Below are 19,443 nucleotides of genomic sequence, written 5' to 3' on the forward strand. Positions count from 1 at the left end.
CCTGGGGCCACTCCAGCCCCAGGGTGTCAACCCGCGCGGATTGCGGCCCAACTCTAGATGGCAATTAGATGTCACACATGTCGCTTCCTTTGGCCGATGGAAGTTCCTTCATGTTGCCATAGATACGTTTTCGCACCTCTGCTACGCCGTCGCCCTCCCGGGAGAGTCTGCCAAGTATGCCACTCAAGCGCTCCGGGAAGCCATCCTCTTCATGGGAGTCCCTTGGGACATAAAGACAGATAATGGCCCCGCCTACCGCAGCGCCGCCTTTGCCGAGTTTGTGAAGCTCTACAACATCACCCACCACTTCGGCATCGCATACAACCCGCAAGGCCAAGGACTTGTTGAAAGAATTCACCAAACCCTCAAGATCCTCGTCCAGAAGACTAGAGAGACTCAACCCCGCCTCACCCCATGTGAAACAGTCACGCAAGTGCTCATCCAGCACAACCTGATGACCTTTGACTCTGAGGGGCTTTCGCCCGTCCACAAGCACTGGGGGCCCTCTTACCGGCCCACTCCGGCCCCTCTCGTCCTCTGGCGCGACCCGCTCACTAGCAAGTGGACCGGACCAGCGCCCCTTCTCACCCAAGGGCGAGGATTTGCCTGCGTCTTCCCAGAATCTGCACCCCAGCCTGTCTGGATCCCTGCTCGTCTTGTTAAGCCCTTCACTCCACACGGCCCTGCCGACCTTCCACCTCCCGACCCCCTTCCCCCTGATGATTCCCCCCTGCCATAATGATGGCCCCTCTCCGCACCTCACCCCCCCCGTGAGGTTTTTCTCCTCTTGTCATTGCAGATGACGCCTCCAGTCGCCCAGTCGAGCCCGCCTGAGTCTGCCCCTCCCGCGCCATCACCCGCAGGGACCACGCCAGCTCTCTCCCGCCGCGAGCGACGTCGACGTCGTCTTCTTGTCCGCCGCTTGAGCCGTCTCTCCCTCGAAGATGCCTCCATCGAGCAGCAAATTCTCCAGCTTCTCCGTCGTGCTCGCGCCTCCCCTGCCCCGCGCCCTCCTACCACCCCCCCTCCTTCCGAATCCACCCTCACCAACTGCAGCCTCGCAAACCACTGGAACTCTTCCTTCCCTTCTGCCTTTCTGGTGATGCAGCCCCGCGTTGTGTGGCTCCCCGTTGACTCCCCCGACTGGGTTGCCCCCCAGCTGGTAGATCTCCCCCTTTCTCGCCACCCCCGAGATTTTGGCATCACAGCCGCCATTACTGCTGCCGTCCTCGCATCCCTCGCAGCTGCCACCACCGCGGCGGCGGCCCTTGCCGTCTCTTCTGGCGCCGCCTCCCCCGTCATCAACGCATCCACAGCAGCAGCCCTTGCCCTCGGCGACCAAAGCAACACCAACTACCTTCACCACCAAGCCTTATTCAACCTACAGCAGCAAATCGACCTGCTCGCCGCTGACGTTGCCGCCCTCTACGACATAGCCACCACCACCTGTGATGCCCGTTGGCCCCTCTCTAGCTTCTGCTTAACCCCCCACCCCATCAACTCGTCGGTGACCGCCCGCCTTGCACTACGCCAATGGATGTTTTCCTCTTACAACACCTCCTCCCTCAACTACACCCACTCCCTCCAGCAACACATCCTCACCCTCGAATCCATCAAGCCCCCAACCCTCTCAGCTTCCCTCCTTAGAGACGTGCTCCAAAAATTCCTCTCCCTTTTCCAACCCTCCAGCCTCCTCCTCTACGCCTTCCTTTTCCTCCTTCTCCTCCTCCTCCTAGGCCTCGCCTGCTGTATCCACAAGTCCGTTCGCCAGCACCGAGAGCGGCAAAGGCTCTTGGCCACAGCTGTCCTAGTCCTCTCCCAAAGCCATCCCCTTCCCGAGGAGGCCCGGCACGCCCAGGTGTGGCTCACGGAGGTGGCAGGAGGCGGCCATCGATAGGGCCCATCGTGGTTGCCTTGAGCTGCGGGTACGGGTTCTCTGCCCTCCGCATGGGGAATCGGGCGTTTCAGCCGCCCTCCCCTCTGCTCACGCCCCCCTCGTGCCCCCACGCCCCCTGCCGGTAGCCCCTCCTCGTTCCTTTCTCTCCTATTTCCCCTCCTCTCACCCCCCTCATCTTTCCTCCCTACAAAATGTCAATCCTGCAAAATCTGCGCTTTCTTCAAAGCCGCCAATGGTTCTTATTTTTGAAAGAGGGAGCAATTGTCCCCTGCTCCCACCCTGCCTTTCGCTTCCTTATACTTTGCCCGCCTGTTCCTCGTAACCTCCCTGTATTATGGCCCTTCTCAGCAGCAGTTTGTGCTGCTGCCTCCCTCTGCCCCTCCTCCCAGCCACTGTTATCTTCTCCCTCCCAGCCGATCGCTGTTCTCCCCGCCTCATTTCAACCGCCCTCATCCCGGATCCGCCCCGGCACAACCTCGGAAACAACCCCCTCTGCCATCAATGGCTTACGTCATAAACCGCAGGTCCGCCCTTGCCTCTGCAGCCAATCCTCAGCTGCCCCGCGGACATGCCCCTCCCACAACCTCCCCGCCTCCATGACACTATAAAACCCCATGTACTTCCCGAATAAAATCAGACCTGCGCATAGACCTCGTCTCCGTGGTTTTTCCTCCATCGAACCGCGCGTCCCCACCAAGCCTTGAGCCGCCCGCTGCCGCCCCGGTCAGGCCGTGGCGTAGGCCCGATCCCCGGCAGCGACTCGCCTGCAGTGACCCGCCTGCAGCACCGCAGCGGAGGCCAACAATCCCCTATATGTTTTTGGTGTAATATCACATGTTTTATATTCATCTTTGTGATCTGGCCTCTTTATTAGTCTCCACATCTCCCCCAGGTTGTGGATTGTGAACAGACTGAAACATTGTTGCACGGTAGAACAACCAGAAATTCCATTGCAGAGAAATTCCTATATGTGCATATGCAAGAAGATACATACATGAGATTGTTCCTTTTCTTTTTTTAAAGATTTATTTATTTATTTCTCCTCCCTTCCGCCCACCCCAGTTGTCTGTTCTCTGTGTCTGTTTGCTGTGTCTTCTTTGTCTGCTTCTGTTGTCGTCAGCCGCACGGGAATCTGTGTTTCTTTTTGTTGCATCATCTTGTTGTGTCAACTCTCCGTGTGTGCGGCGCCATTCCTGGACAGGCTGCACTTTATTTTGCGCTGGTCCACTCTCCCTACGGGGTGCACTCCTTGCGCGTGGGGCTCCCCTATGCAGGGGACACTCCTGTGTGGCAGGGCACTCCTTGCGCGCATCAGCACTGTGTATGGGCCAGCTCCACACGGGTCAAGGAGGCCCAGGGTTTGAACCGTGGACCTCCCATGTGGTAGATGGACACCCTAACCACTGGGCCAATTCCGCCAGCAAGATCGTTCCTTTTACCATCATTTTTATATGGCAAAAGCTGTTAACAACTGAAATTCCATCAACAATGGAATTGATAAAGAAATTGTGTACTTAACAGTATCATTAATAGCAATTAAAATGAGAAAATCACAACTATATCCATTAAAATGGGTAAATCTCTAAAATATAGTTTTGAGCAAAAGGATAAAAATCTAGTTGCAGAAGAATAACAAACATCATGATTCTTTTTCCAAATGTGATAAAATGAAACTAAAATGATTAGAAAAATATGCATCAATTGTAAAATTTTAAAAAATCAAGGAAATGATTATCGCAAAATTTGAGATAATGGTTACATCTGGAGGGAGTATATTTTTATAAGGGAAGGGCAAGTCAAGATTTCTGGGGTCCCTGGGACTGAACAGAGTATATAAGATATGGTAGGAACTCAATAAATGTTAAATGACTGAAACTTATTGAAAGTTGAAGATAGAAATGAATTGAAAAAAAATGTTTAAAAGATATACTCAAAATAAAAATATAGAATGTATTTAAGGCAGGAAGCCAGATGAGGCAAAAGATGCTTCAGACCTTGGTTTACATTTACAGAAAGACAAGTGTCCTATCTGGTAGGTATTCTGCCAAATGATTTTACATACTAATGATAATTACCCAAAACAAATAACTCAAAATCTCAGTTAAAATTAAAATAAACTATCAGTTCTTAGTTGCTTATTAACCATAGCTAAGGTCAAGATGGTTCAAGGGCACAGTCATATTTTAACAGGGCCCAATAATAATATAAAAGATAATTCCTACTTACTTATTGTCATACCTCCTAGAGGATGAACATAAGCTTTGGTTATGGTAATGAGCAGAATGTCAAGTAAATATCCATCAAGATATTTTCAAAATATCTTGTTGCTTTTCAAAACCAGCCTTGTTATTTACTGCTGATTTCTTTCCTTTGACTAATCAAGAAACATGAAGATTTGATTTAGTAATTTGAAAATAAAATTTTTGTAAAGAATTGCATTTTAAAGGCAAGGAAATACAAACTATGCTTCAATCCTGATTAAAAACTTCACTCAAAATGCACAGATTACAACATGCCTTGGTTTGACAGCTGTTTTCAGGTATGCTAACATGTTTGTCTTTATCATTTTTATTCTCTAATAAGATAAACTGGCTGTGATTTTGTTGACAGGATAAATCAGCCTACTGTGTTTTTCTACTTAATGATTGGGGAATGCACAACTTATTATATATTGGTTGATTCTTTTATAGTTCTAAGGAGCTCTGAGAAAGGACTTTGCATTTGTTTGGAAATATAAATATATGTAGAAAGTATGTCCATTAGAGTAAAGGTGTGAGGCATTGTATGGCAGGGAAGAAGCAAAGTCCTGCTGTAGCACACTTAGACTATCTTAAGCAGTCTATGCAGTTGATAGGAATTTGTGTAGTTGATAGGAATCAGAAGTGAGAAATCCAGAATTGAACTGCAAAACCTCAACGTGTGACCTAGGCCATTTCCTTCTTTAGGCAGGCATCTTTAGTCCTTATTTCTTCTTTAATATCAATACTTGAAAGTGGGAAAGTTTAATCCAAATTGTAAGATAATTTTTAAGTATATTTAGAGAACTAAATAATACATCTGAATTTTCATGTGGAGGTTCATGGAGTCTGTATTTTAAACAAACACAGGCAAATCAATGGTATAGAAAGTCTGCACTACAGATCGTCCATTATCTTGTCTTCTTCTCCCATAAGGCTTCCTATCAACTCTAATTCTTTATTGAAGCCTGTACTTGAAACTAAATACTATCTTGGGCACTAAAAGCCATTAAGTGGAAAAAATATCTTGGCAGAGTGACACGGTGATTAGGTAGCTCAGGCCCAAATTTTGGTCCATTAGAACCCTATTTCATCATGCATAGACCCTATAATCTTGTTTCTAAAATACCTAAATATGGTTTTGCAGAATCTTTAAATTTGAACTGTAAGATTTCTTGTTTGTGGCAGCTTGTAATTTACCCAGCAATATAAAGTGCTGGAAATATATTCCCTAACCTATGATTGTAATGAAATATAAAAAGGAATCAATTGATACATATAACAAGTTGTACACATTCTAACCATTCTATAAAAAACAAATTCAGTATCAATTGTAAAAGTTTGATGAATAAACCTTAATGTGGCAAATCACAAATGTGTCTGGTTTATATTTTGTTTCCCTTTTTCTTTCATGGGCTCTTGGTTTACATATAAAATCTGACCTTGGGCTTGAGTCTGCATTCTTTGCATTGTTTTAATATAGTTCAGAATTTAGTCAAAAGCATAAAATTTTAACTTGGATATCTAATTGGAAAGATTTGTTTCTATTTCAATTAGTTTTATCGTATCCCCCCACAAGCATTTAATGGTTATTGTCTAGTTGGATAGATAATCCTTTCATTATCTATTGCATTGTTTTGCTTTTTGCTCAGATATGAAAATTTCATTATTTTTGGCTTGATTTTTTCTTTTCCCTTTTTTTTTCTTTTTTTTTTTGCTGCTGACATCTGGTGCTGTCAGTATATCTGGGAATGGCCCAAAAAAACATAGTTGCTAGAAAAAAATCAGAAAATCCTCTCTTTTTTGTAAAGATTATGTTTTGATCCTTTCCGAAGCTAAATAACCACTATTCTCTTTTTAATAAATTTCTTTTATTGATGAAAATTGAAAAATTTAATGTCTTTAGGTTCTTATAACCCCTCACAAACACTGATAGAACATACATTTATTAACATCTATTTAATGTTATTAATATTTAAACATTAAATATTTATATTTTATGAAATCTACATATATATCTGCTTATTTTATACTTAATGTGTGCTAAATTATTCAAAACCAGCATATCCATCACTAACATCTGACAACATTCTATGGCACATTGGATGATAGAAGTAGAACATGAAGTAATTTCTTGCCACAATGACCCATCCATGACACTTTACTTTCAAATTTAATGTAATGCATGACAAATGTCCCTTTCAGGCCTTTCAGAATAGTATTAAAATACATAAAAAATGAAAATAATTCAGAAAATATTTTTATTTCTGCCAAATCAGCACATACTCAAAAATTAAACTTAAAAATTTCTGTAGTAGTCAGAGATTATTTCAGGAAACAGAAAGCATTATTGTGATTTTAAACAAAGGGATTTAATATAAGGAATTAGGTGATTACCAAATAACTGGAGGAGTGGGAAGAAGCTATAGGTTGGTCCTCCAAGAACACTCAGAGCAGGACAACTGCTACATCTACCATGAAGAGGTAGAAATCTGAGGCTGGCACTATGACTGATGAGTTAAAGAACACACTACTGCAACTGTAATCCAAGTATTATTTTTCTCATACCTCTTAACACCCATATAAGCCTGTTCATCAGAAGATAGAATCATGTCATCACCACTTATTTCATTACCCATGAAACTGAACACCACAGCAGAAATAAACATCTCCACATATTGTTTACCGCTGTTAGGCAGCAGCAATAAGCAAAGTGGCAGGAAGTTAGCTTCCAACTTATTTAGAAGCCTAGCTGCAGGGGGTATCATAAATGCAGTTCTAAAATTTCTAGTTTTGGAACTACAGAAATTCACTCTAGAAGAAGGCTGGGAGGAGAAATGAATATCATGAGAAGAAAGGTAGGATAACTTGCAGAAGGACCCAAATGTATATTTGAGTTTTGAAGAAGACGAAAGGCAGTTTCTCAGAATATCTTGCTGTCAAGAATTTTTAAAGGAAACTTTAAAGTTATTTAAACCTGTACCTTAAATTCTAACAATCATGATTCATACAAAATAACTTCTGGCTATAAAGCATGTCAGATGATTAAACAAACTTTCCGTATTAGATAAAATTTGTAAGAACAAAGCCAAGATGTGATATTAAACTAGAATTTGATCAACCAGATTTTTTTAACAGAATTTTTTTTTCTGCAATGAAACTGTATGTTTTATACCTGGAATAGAAAAGAAAGTGAGATTTACTAAACACCAACTATGTGAGGAACTGTGGTAGGTGCTTTCGTGTATGTTATTTCTTTAGTACAGTAAGAAACAAGCAGCACTTGTTAAAATAAATTGAAAGACTCAATTACTTTTATCATATGGAAGTTTTTAAAGTAGAAGTATAAACAAACAACATAGATTTTTTTCAGCTATGTGTATGGAAATAAAAAGTATTCTAGTTAGATAAGAATTTGGGGGGTATAGTTAGGGATTTAATACCTAGCCATCCCTTTTTAACCATTTGGAGTTAAGAACCAACCAATAGAAATGGGAGTCAGGCAGCTGGATATCACCAAAACTTTATTACCTTTATTACCAAAACTTTTTTTGATGAACATGATTCATGTATGAGAGTCAAATGAGTTTGCTAGTCCTTCTTGTTCCACAATTTAGACCTTAAGACAGCCAACCAAGAAGAAAGTTTGAGTCTACAGAACAGTCACACTTACCTAAGATTCACACTCTTCTGCTATGGAAAGATACAGAGACGGGATTCCCATTGATAACAACCTTCCTTTAGATGATCTCTACTAATGAAAAATGTGGACCAATAGTGCCAATTATCTCACAGCTCCTTCTGGAATGAGAAAAGAGTGTGACAAAAGAAGCTAGTCACATGCTCTGGGGAGGGCCTAATTAAATATTCTGTCATTTAGAAATAGGAGATATGAGAAAATAAATGTTTTCCCCTGAAACAAGGTTGCATTATAATTTACATATATGCAAAGATTAAAATCAACATGAAATTTAGAAGATCTTAAGGAAATAACCCATTCCATATTGTTGTACTCATGGTGTTAAAGATTTAAAAAACATTAAAGATATTATTAAAAACTACATTCATTCTCAGTATTCAGCCTTCTTCCTGAAATATTAAATTTTAAGTTCTTTATTCCAGCCCATCTTTCTGGGAATTAGTGCAATATTAAGCCAAGCATTGAAGAGGAATTAAGTTTAAATGATAGTTGTAATTTTGGTTATGCAAGATGTATCTCTGAAAACCACTAGATTTGGTGAGATTTAATTCAACAGGCCTCTGCTTAGCTGAGGAATACAGTTAGTGGGATATTTCTATACACTTGGTGTACTTGATTTTTTTTTTCCAATTTACTGTCGTAGATGTGGAAGGGAGCAAAAAAGAGCATACTAAGTTTTCACATATAATAGCCTATTGGTGTAGTGGGAAGAATGGATACTCAGCAAACAAGTGGAGCCCAGAGAGATGTCAGCAATCAATCAAGAGGCAAGAGTGAAGTGAAATGAAGATAAGATCAACTGAGAGTGACTAAATTAAGTGGGATATGGACTATATGAGTTATGGTCCTCCCTAAATGTATCAGCTGTTTGGGAGAAAGAACTCTACAGAGTGTAGAAGACAATTAGCCAATAAAACAGTATATGAGTAAATTTTAAGTAGTATCATTTAAACCATGAAATACATGAAAATCCAAGGAAGGATAAAATTAATGAGAAATATTACAGTAATAGATTGTAATGGAGGTAATTTAATTTATGCCTACTATGCTTGATCTTTCCTGTACCTTATTCCTTTGGTTAAAACTATGTGAATTTTAATCCTCATGAGAATATAGCACAAAACACATTTTCCACCACCATTTTTCAATGATGAAACTATTACATATTTTAAATGAATTGGTAGACAATATGGTGATCAAAGTAGCAGTGAAAATCTCTGATTTGGATTCAGACCGTCTCAATGCAAATCCAGGCTTTGTAACATATTAACTGTGTTACACTGGGCAATTTCTTTCACCTCTTTAGGCTGAAGTTTCCTCATTTGGGCAAAGGGAATCATAATCATATTATTGATTTCATTAATTCATATAATATAATTAGCATAGCATCTGACCTGTAGTAATATCTCAACAAATATTTATTATTTTAACTAGTAAATGTTGTGGCATTGAGTAGTTTGTCTATCTGCAAAACTCCATATGCTCACATTGTTATGCAAGGTTAAGTGCAAGCTACATGGTAGATGATCAATAAATGTTTCTAGAATTGAATTAAATTCAGGAGCCACGAAGAATATCAGTTGTAGCACCTTTCCATATTTAGTGAACACAATTTGAGTTTGCCCTCCACATTAGGGTGTCTTGCTCTGAAGAACAGTAATTTTTTCTGATTTACGTTGCATGCCACAAAATCTATAACTCCATGTATGAGAGCAACTGGGTCAGAGAAGAATGGTATCTGAGTTATAGACAATCAACATACCATTTTCTTCCATCATGAAATCTATAGCAGTTTCTGTGGAGAAGTATTTGTTATGCAGCTTAGATTTATCCAATAGTGCATTAAGAATTTGTCTTATATAGGAAGTTTATTAAGCATGCCTCTCTTTTATCCCTAAGTTTTGCCCTGAAGGAGGTTTAAATTGCAGCTTTCACCATTCCTTAAACCATTTAAGGAATGTTAATATGCCTAATAGCCTCACTGCCACACTGCCACAAGCTGAAACATCTAAAGAAAAATGCCAAAGAGATGATATTTGCCTAGATATTGACTCTGGAACACTCTTTCTATGACTTCCATATGTTCTGCCCCAGCTATTGAGTCGATCTTTAAGATCCTGGATGTCTTTGTAAGTCAAGTTCAATAGTTCTGCTATATTGAGATATATATTATAGACTTATATTCAGTAAGTCATTAATTACTGTGATCATTTTACACTAATAGCTGGTGAAATTAATTTTTTTATCCTTTCTTTCAATCTGCACTATTTGTAGAACACCCACTATGTAAAAGATAATAAACTAGTTTTGCTTGGAGTTAGATGTAAATTAATTTATGAACTTATTCCTGGTCCCAGGTAAGTCACAGTATAGCAGGAGAGACTGTGAAAGGTAATTTAATCCTTCACTTTGTATCATAAGTAAGGATGCATGAGAATTTGTCAACAAGTACTCATAGAGCACTAAATGTAAGATGAGAAAGGCATAAGGAAAGTATGAAAGACTTTCAGTGAATGCCAAGAAGTATTAATAAAATTTGGAGATGAAGAAAACACTAGAAAGATAAGTTTGCTCAGTTATAAAGTACCATTATAAAGGAATTGCTATAGGAAAAGAGAGGCACCAATAGTTGTCCAGAAAATTCAAGAAATTAAGACCAATTTGCAAGATTGTTTTTTTCTTAAATTCAGTAGTAGCAACATTTATCTGTCCCTTCACGCATGTACCATTCCATAAATATTGGATGATCATTTACTAAGTGATAGGAATGTAATGGTGGATACAATAAACTTGTCTATGCACTTGGATTGTAATCCAGTAGCAGAGAAGAAAAAAAATAAAAGCAAGAAAAGGCAGAGAAATTTGTGTTTTTTTTTTACCATTTTTGATGACCTCTTTGTAAATCTATACTCCAAAATTTAACAGTAGTGTTTTAGTTTTGTGACCCTGAAATGTTTTGAGAGTATTTCTTAGTGAAATTCTTCCTGATAAAAGGGGTCAGCCTTGCGGAATCTGAAGGGTTTTGTGAGAAGCAGTCAGTTCTGGCAGTGGTTTCTGACAATTCGTGTCAGATGGGACAGAACACTAACAAAGCAGAGTGTTCTTGGTAGCTGGATGACAACCTTCTGCTCACCCCAGCCTTGTTTCTTTGTAGATATTGAAGACTCTGGCAGGAAATTTCAGTACTATGTGCCTGGGGTAATGTAAACCAAATTCATACTGAATTTGGGATTACATACACCATTTGTTTTTTTTTTTTTAAGATTTATTTTTTATTTATTTCTCTCCCTTCCCCCCCATTGTCTGCTCTCTGTGTCCATTCTCTGTGACCACTTCCATCCTTATCAGCGACACCGGGAATCTGTGTTTCTTTTTGTTGTGTCATCTTGTTGTGTCAGCTCTCCGTGTGTGCAGCGCCATTCTTGGGCAGGCTTCATTTTCTTTTGTGCTGGGCGGCTCTCCTTATGTGTGGGGCTCCCCTATGCGGGGGACACCCCTGCATGGCACGACATGAATGCCTGGCCACCTCCTTGAGGATACACTCTTCCTTATTGACGAGACTAGCCTCAATTTCACCAGTTACCCCTTTGTCAATCAAATCCCTACATGCCCTTGGGTTTTCATGGGGGAATCTGAACAATGATAAAGCTAAGGTCTTGGAATTAGGAAACCAGCAGATCAGAGAGTTTGATATAAAGATTGATATAAAAATAAAAGATTTATATAAAATCACTATCTTTGAAACTTCTCAAAAGTCTGGATAAAATAATTAATAATTATTGAGTACCATATGTGTGCCTTTTATTTTGCTACATCATTGCCTGGCATTGCCTCTTGTAATTTACCTCAGGAAAATCTCCTGAGGTAAATTACAAGAGCTTTTTGAAAGGGCGATAAATGTAAAACAAAAAAATCATCAAAGGTCTTAGAAGCAACTTATGAAGGTCATCTATTCCTTTCTACTTTAAATAGACCTCATTAAAAATATGATTTTCTTTGAATCATAGCAAAATCTAGTGTTCAAGTATAAAGGTTAGTAAGCTATTTTAAATCAGTAAACATGCAATGTTTGACCACTATTCCTTTTTGAAATAACTACACTTGGTTCATTACCAAAGGATTTCAATTGACACTGTTTAAAAATTCAATTTTATATAAGAATATATATAATTCATGAAGATTTAATTTTGAGGCTGTTATTTCCTCTGTTCAAGTCTCAAGGTTAAAGCTGCTGTTCCCGTGCAGTCTGATTCAATGAATACTGCTGTGTATAGTGTATGGTACGCAGTAGACCAATAAAAACAATCTGATTGATCTATCTCGTTATGGACTTGATGGCTTCCAAAGCACTAGCTATAAAGTAAGCTAACTGGAAAATCAAAGCTTTAGTGACCTCAGAGGACTCTTCATCACATAGTGCAGTTTAAATCATGTTACTTTAAATTTAGATATCAAATGCACCACACATTTTATATAACAAACCAGTGAAAACTTGTAAACAGCATTTTATTTTCTACCTCTCCAGGCTGGAGCACTTGCACTAGTGAATATCTTTCCAAGTACTAACTTTATCTAAATGTTTAGACTTCTCTTTTGGCTGGATTTTTAAGGTTCTTGAGGTCTATTTTCCAGCTTCTTACTATCTTTTAAATTCTTTACTCCAAAGAGAAGTACTACTCATTTCTACATAGCTCTCTATCTCCCTAGTCAATTCATTTAAATATACAAAATTGTTAATTTAATTCCAAGATTCCAATTTGTCAAAAAAATCATTGAAAATTTTTTTCTAGTTGTAGCTGTATATGTATGAATTAGTGAAACAAAGCAGTTTAATGTTGCAAGATGTTTGCACCTAGTTGATTTCTTTGTTTCCCAGGGAAAGGTAGTTATTATAACAAAAAAAGTTTATTATGCTCTTAGAAAGTTGAATTGATTTAATCATTTAGGACAAAACTGTGAAATTTGCATTAATTTTGCTCAAATATGGCCACTCTCTAAGCCAAACTCAGCATGTAAATGCATTACCTTCCCCACAGCATGGGACATGACTCCTGGAGATGAGCCACCCTAGCACCGAGGGATTACTACCAATCACCAGCTGGTGATGCAACTAGAAAGAGACCTTGAATAAAAGGGTCAACTCAGACCAGGATAATATCTCAGCCTACATATTGGATCAAGTGTTAAAAACTGCTTTTTGACTTTGAATAAAAGGGGGAAATGGCAAAGACAAATGAGTTTATAAGGCTAAGAGTCTTCCAAAAAGAGTCAGAAGGTCATCAGAGGGGTCACGCTTATGCACACCTTAGCAGGACCCCAGAGAGAACCAAAGTAGATACAACCCTGGATGCTGGTTCTCCTGAAGACTATGGAGATCCACAGGGTATATGGTTATGGCAGATGGATTAGTGCCAATTTTTAATGTATCAGTTTCCTCCTTTATAGCATCCTGATTCCACTCTTCCCAGATATCCTGTATTTTAATACTACTTTCTAGGTATTTAAGAACTGCATTTGCCTACATCTAGACAATGGATAGGTTCCCCATGCTCAGTGACTTTCTCATTATTCTTATCTCTACACTCCTCCATTATGTATCCATTAATAATCTCCTTCTCTACTAGGAAACAAACTGATTTGAAAGGAGATAGCGGTGGATATGGTGACTTTTTCATTTGCTTTTACATTTATTTTAAATGATGTATAATGTACAAGTCATTACATGAGGCACTAGGGTACATAAAAGAAAGATTTCCTCCCTTCAAAGAATTCTTAAGTTTAAGGGGGATATAATCAAGGAAGTATGTGATTATATAGAGGTTAATTCCCAGAATAAAGGGACAAAAATCCAGGACCAAGGATCTCCAACAGCCAGATCCAGCTTAACACAGTCATTTGGGAGAAAGCATTGCCTTGATGGCGCCTTGATTTTGGAATTTTCCTAGCTTAAAAGCCATGAGCCAATAAATTCCCATTGTTTATGTCAACCTTTTGCACAGTATTTGCTGTAGCAGCCAGGAAACTAAAACATTTACTGTTGGACTTAACTTTAACATCCTAAATCCAAAGCAATCTTGCTTGCTTTGTTACCAACTTAAAAATAGCACACATATGCTATGTTCCTATACCTCTCTACCACCCACATTTACGTAGTTCTTTCACAAATTACATATTTATACATTGTGAGTCGCAAATCATTGATTTATCATTACAGTTTATGCATTTGTATTTTAGATACTGTAGGAAGTAAAAAGTGGAATAGCAAATAAAAAATATAACAGTACTGTTATTTATATTTACCTGAGTTATCTTCTTTACCAGAATTTTTGTTTTGTCATATGGCTTTATTAAATTGTCTAGTGTCCCTTCTTTTCAATGTGCGGAATTCCCTTTAGCATTTCTTGTAGGGCTGGTCTAGTGATGCAGTCCCTCAGCTTTTTTTTTTTTTTTTTTTTAATCTGGCAAAATCATTATCCCTCCCTGATTTTTGAAAGACAATTTTTTCTGGATATAGAATTCTTGTTTGGCAAATTTTGCTTTCAGCATTTTATATATGTCTTACCGCTGCCTTCTTGCCTCCATGGTTTCTGAGGGGAAATCAGTACCTAATGCTATTGAGGTTTCCTTGTTTGTGACATACTGCTTCTCTCTTGCAGCTTTCAGAATTCTCTTTTTATATTTAGCATTCAACAGTTTGATTATAACATGACATGAAGTACATCTATTTGTTTTTATTCTGTTTGGAGTTCACTGAGCATATTGGATGTCATTATTTCTTTGAATATTCCCTTTGCCCCTTTCTTTATTCTCCTTCTGGGAATCCCAGAATGAGTATATTAATACATTTGAAAATGTCCCAGAAATTCCTCAGCCTCTGTTCACTTTTCTTCATTATTTTCTCTTCTCCTCAGACAGGATAGTTTTGTCTTTTGTTCAACTTTACTGATTCTTCCTTCTGTCAGCACCAGTCTAGGGAAATTTAAATTTCTGCTCCTGTGGTCTTCAGCTCTGTTTGATTCCTTTCCATAATTTCTACTTTTCCAACTACTGTTATCCTGATTTCATTTAGCTTTTTGTTCATATTTTCCTTCAGCACTTTGACTATATTTACAGCCATTTTTAACTATATATTTTATTAGACAAGTTACAAAATTATCATGCATACTGTGCAGAATTTCCATACATCACCCCTCCAACAACACCTTGCATTGTTGTAGAAAATTTATTACAGAGTATGAAAAAACATCATCAAACTATTACACTAACAATGGTCCATAACTCACATTTGTTATATTTTTTCCATACATCCCTATGATTAACATCATATGTTAATATTATATATCTGTTACAGTTCATGAGAGAATACTTTCATATTTCTACTGTGAGCCACAGTCCGTTTTCCACAACATGGTTCACTGTTATATAACCCCATGCCTGGTAGAATCTATCCAAAATGTATACTCAATGGCTCTCAATTTCATTGTAGAGTTGTGTAGTCATTGCCTGGCAAATTTTTAAACATTTTCTTTAGTCCAAAAGAAAAAATCCTCTACCCCCATATTATTGGCCCTTAGCATTGATATAGTTCTTTCTTTGATAGTCTGCAAAGAGTGGGAAAAGTGTTTTCTTTTTTCTCATATTTTGTTAGCTTCTGGCATTTGTGGAAAACTTAGTCAGAGAACAAGCTGGAAAGAAGCTTAAGGAACAGATGCCTCAGAGTCTAAATTCCTGCCATAATACATTAGAAATGCCAAAATGTCCATGTTTCAAAAAAGGATTGCAAAACATAAAAAAGAACAGGAAATAATGGCCCAGGCAAAGAAGATTAAAGCATAAAAACTATCAACAAGGAGGACCAACCCTTTCCAGACAAAGACTTTTAAGAAATGGCCATATTGAACAAGAAGGAATGCTACCAAACTAATACTATGAAGCCAAAATCACCCTAATACCAAAGCCGGGTAAAAATATTAGGAAACATAATTACAGACCTGTTTCTTTAATGAATATAGATGCAAAAGTCCTCAATAAAATACTTACTAATTGAACTCAAAAATACATTTAAAGAATTATTCATCATGATCAAATGGGTTTTATACCAGTCATGCAAGGACAGTTCAAAATAAGAAAATGAATCAGCATAATACATCACATTAATAAATCAAGGAAGAAATATCACATGATCATCTACATCAATGCAGAAAAGGCATTTGACAAAATACAATATCCTTTTCTGATAAAAATACTCAAAAAGATAGGAAATGAAGGAAAGTTCCTCAACATGATAAAAGGCATATGTGAAAAACCAACAGCTAATGTTGTACTCAATGGTGAAAGACTGAAAGCTTTCCTGTTGAAATCAGGAACAAGAGAAGGTTGCCCACTGTTATCACTGTTGTTCAGTATAGTGCTACAGGTTCTAGCTAGAGCAATCAGGCAGGCAAGAAAAAAAAAAAACATGTCTAAATTGGAAAGTAAGAAGTAAAACTTTCATTATTTGCTGATGATATGATCCCATACCTAAAAAGTGCCAAAAAATCTACAACAAAGCTACTAGAGCTAATAAACAAGTTCAACAGAGTGGTGGGATACAAGATTAACACACAAAAATCAGTAGTGTTTCTATATACTAGTAACAAGCAAGAAGTCAGGAAAAAATTCCATTTACAGTAACAACTAAAAGAATCAAAAAAGGAATAAACTTAACTAAGGGTGTAAAGTATTTGTATTCAGAAAACTACAATGCATTGCTAAAAGAAATCAAAGAAGACCTAAATAAATGGAAGAACATACTATGTCCATGAACTGGAAGACTAAATATAATTAAGATGTCAATTCTACCCAAATTGATATATAGATTCAATGCAATCCCAATAAAAATTCAAAGAGAAGTTTCTACTTACCTATCTAAAGGTGTTCTTACCCTGACAGTCCCTTCCTCAGTCATTCTTTATCAAAATACCTTGTTGTGTTATCCTTATTTATTTATTTATTTTTTGTCATTTCCTGATACTATCTTGTTTTTAATCTCTTATTTCAAGGATGCGTAACAGGTAGAAGAGGAACCAAGAGTAATTCATATTGTAGTGTTTAGAAGGAACACTAATGTTATCAAGAACTGAATAGTTTTTATTGAATTTAGCAAAATCATCACAGATAACACTGGTGGGAGTAGGTTTAGTTAAATGTTAGAAGCTGAATTCAAATAATAGGCTTAAAGAATGAAAGGAAATAGAAGAAATAAGAAAGCAAATGAATTTTGTTCTTTCTATAAGTTTGACTGTAAAGAAAGGAAGGAGATAAAGCAATATTTAGTAGAGTGGTAATTAAAAGTAAATACAAACAAAAAATAACTTAGATTATAGGAGGCACATTTTGAAAAGACAGAATGCTTTTTTATTTTGAAACTCTTTCAAACTTTAAAAAATTGAAAGAGTATTACAATTAACTTGCATATAGTATTTACCAAGAGGCCTCATTCACATTTTGACTTGAATGCCCTTCATTGCAAAAGTCTTATGCCAATTGTCTTAAAAATGCTAGACATTTTCAATATGAAACAGTGCCTCAATATTTTTTTAACTTTCATCACTTTTATATTTCTCATGGTTGCAGTTCAATCATTTTATATAATTCTTTTTAAATTTACTTTGGTCAATGTTTCCTCATGCACAGACACATGTAATGCTTTTCTGGTCGAGATATCAGAGAAATAATGGTATATTTTCCTCACTGGCTCTTTTTGAGTTACATATGATATTTATTTATTCCATTACTGGCAATATTAATTTTGATTATTTGATTTTGTAACTGTAAAATCACTTTATCATCATCTTTTCTCATATTTGATGAATAAATATTTTATGGGGAGGCTTGTTGATAGTATATAAAATTCTGTTTCTCAATCTCACTTTTACCCACAAGTTTTAAGTCTTACGTGTTTCTTATCTGAATCAATCATTACTAGTAGTGGTTACTCAATATTGATTCTCAAATTCCAGCATTCCTTCCTCATTTGCTAACTGCTATTCTACTGTAAGGAAGAGTTAACTATTCTCTCCATTAACTTATTCATTGATTTATTTGTATTAATATGAACTCTTGGATTGCCATTTTATTTATTTGGTTATAAACTTACTTTCATTATTTATTTTAATGCTGAAATCATCTCAGATTTGGACAGTGGGAGTGTTTGTATATATATGTGTGTGTGTGTATATATATATATATATATGAATAGTTGTGAATGCTTTCCATTTTGGGGACAATGAATCAGTAAAGCAGTGGCTTTCAACCTTCAGAACACATCAAATTCCTGAGGAGTAGGCCTCAATTTATTTGGACATTTTAATCCAAAAACATGGATATCAACCAAATTGTACAATTTATATCAACAATATGAATGACAAAATTTAAAAAAACAATTGAAGAGACCCCTGTATGCTCTGTTTTCTCAGTTTGGCCATGTGGTGGATATTGCAACTTTAAAGACTATGAAGATGAGGGGGCACGGATTCACTATGTTTAAGGAACTGTGCTCATTAAAAAATGCCTTAAGACAGTTACAAGGATTTCCATATAATGGTAAACAAATGCGAATCCAGTATTCGAAAACAGATTCTGATATATCTAAAATATGTGGCACATTAGCTGACAAGGGAAAGAAAAAAGCTAAAACTGGAACAGTCTGCAAAAACTGCACACAGAAAGCCTTATCTGGGAAAACCAAACTCAGCTATCACCCAAGGAAATACAAAACCAAATACTCAGGTTCCTGATCACTCTCCAAACTATATTTTATTCCTTAATAACTTAGCAAAAGAAACTAATGAGATGATGTATCCATGCTGTTTAATCAGTTCACTGGTTTGAAGGAAGACCATTTAGACCTGGAAGACATGACATTGCTTCTGTTGAATTTGGAAATGATGGGCAGGCTGGAGCTGCCAGGGATGCTTTACAAGGACCTAAGAGCACACTATCCCATACCTTGAAGATCACCTATGTCTAGAAATAACATTTGGGGCAGTCTTCTTTAAAGGACTTGGTGTTATTTACAGTGTTTGTTTTGATAACATTTGGTCAGGCCATGTTTAATAGTTGGGTACAAGACAGAGTGAAAGCAAAATTTTTGTGGACTTAAAAAATTACCTGGTCTTTCTTCAGCTGTAGTAAGCTATGAAATACAAAGACCTTATTTTGTACAATAAACTTTTATTTGTAGTTTTAAAAATTACTTGAAGAGCTTTTAAATATTTTAATGTTTATGCCATACCCACATCAATTACATAAGAATCTTTCAAAGTCACACAGCAATAAATATTTTTTTAAAGTTCTCCATGTGATTCCAATGTGAACCAACTTTGAGAATTTCTGCAGTACAGTGTGAAGTTTAGTAATTCAAAAGAGATGAGTAATAACTGAAAAATGCATTGCTTTTGAAGATGGGAGAAATTCAGAGGACAAAAGGAGAAATTAGTCATGGGAAGGAATCAAGTAATAAGGAGGTAAGCATAAAACCAGGTGCCACTATTATTCAGGGGGGTTATTTGAAAGATGATGAACATCCCCCATCTAGTGGCTTCTATTTTATTATTTTGTAAGTAAGG

General features: G+C 37.5%; 1 pseudogene; it reads left to right on the forward strand.

The window, feature by feature from the left end:
• The first annotated feature begins 1,102 nt into the window (after positions 1 to 1,102).
• On the forward strand, positions 1,103 to 18,845 carry LOC101430216 (U2 small nuclear ribonucleoprotein B'' pseudogene; annotated as a pseudogene).
• Positions 18,846 to 19,443: the final 598 nt, after the last annotated feature.

Source organism: Dasypus novemcinctus, chromosome 3 (assembly GCF_030445035.2).
Source record: "Dasypus novemcinctus isolate mDasNov1 chromosome 3, mDasNov1.1.hap2, whole genome shotgun sequence".
Taxonomy (NCBI): Eukaryota; Metazoa; Chordata; class Mammalia; order Cingulata; family Dasypodidae; genus Dasypus; species Dasypus novemcinctus.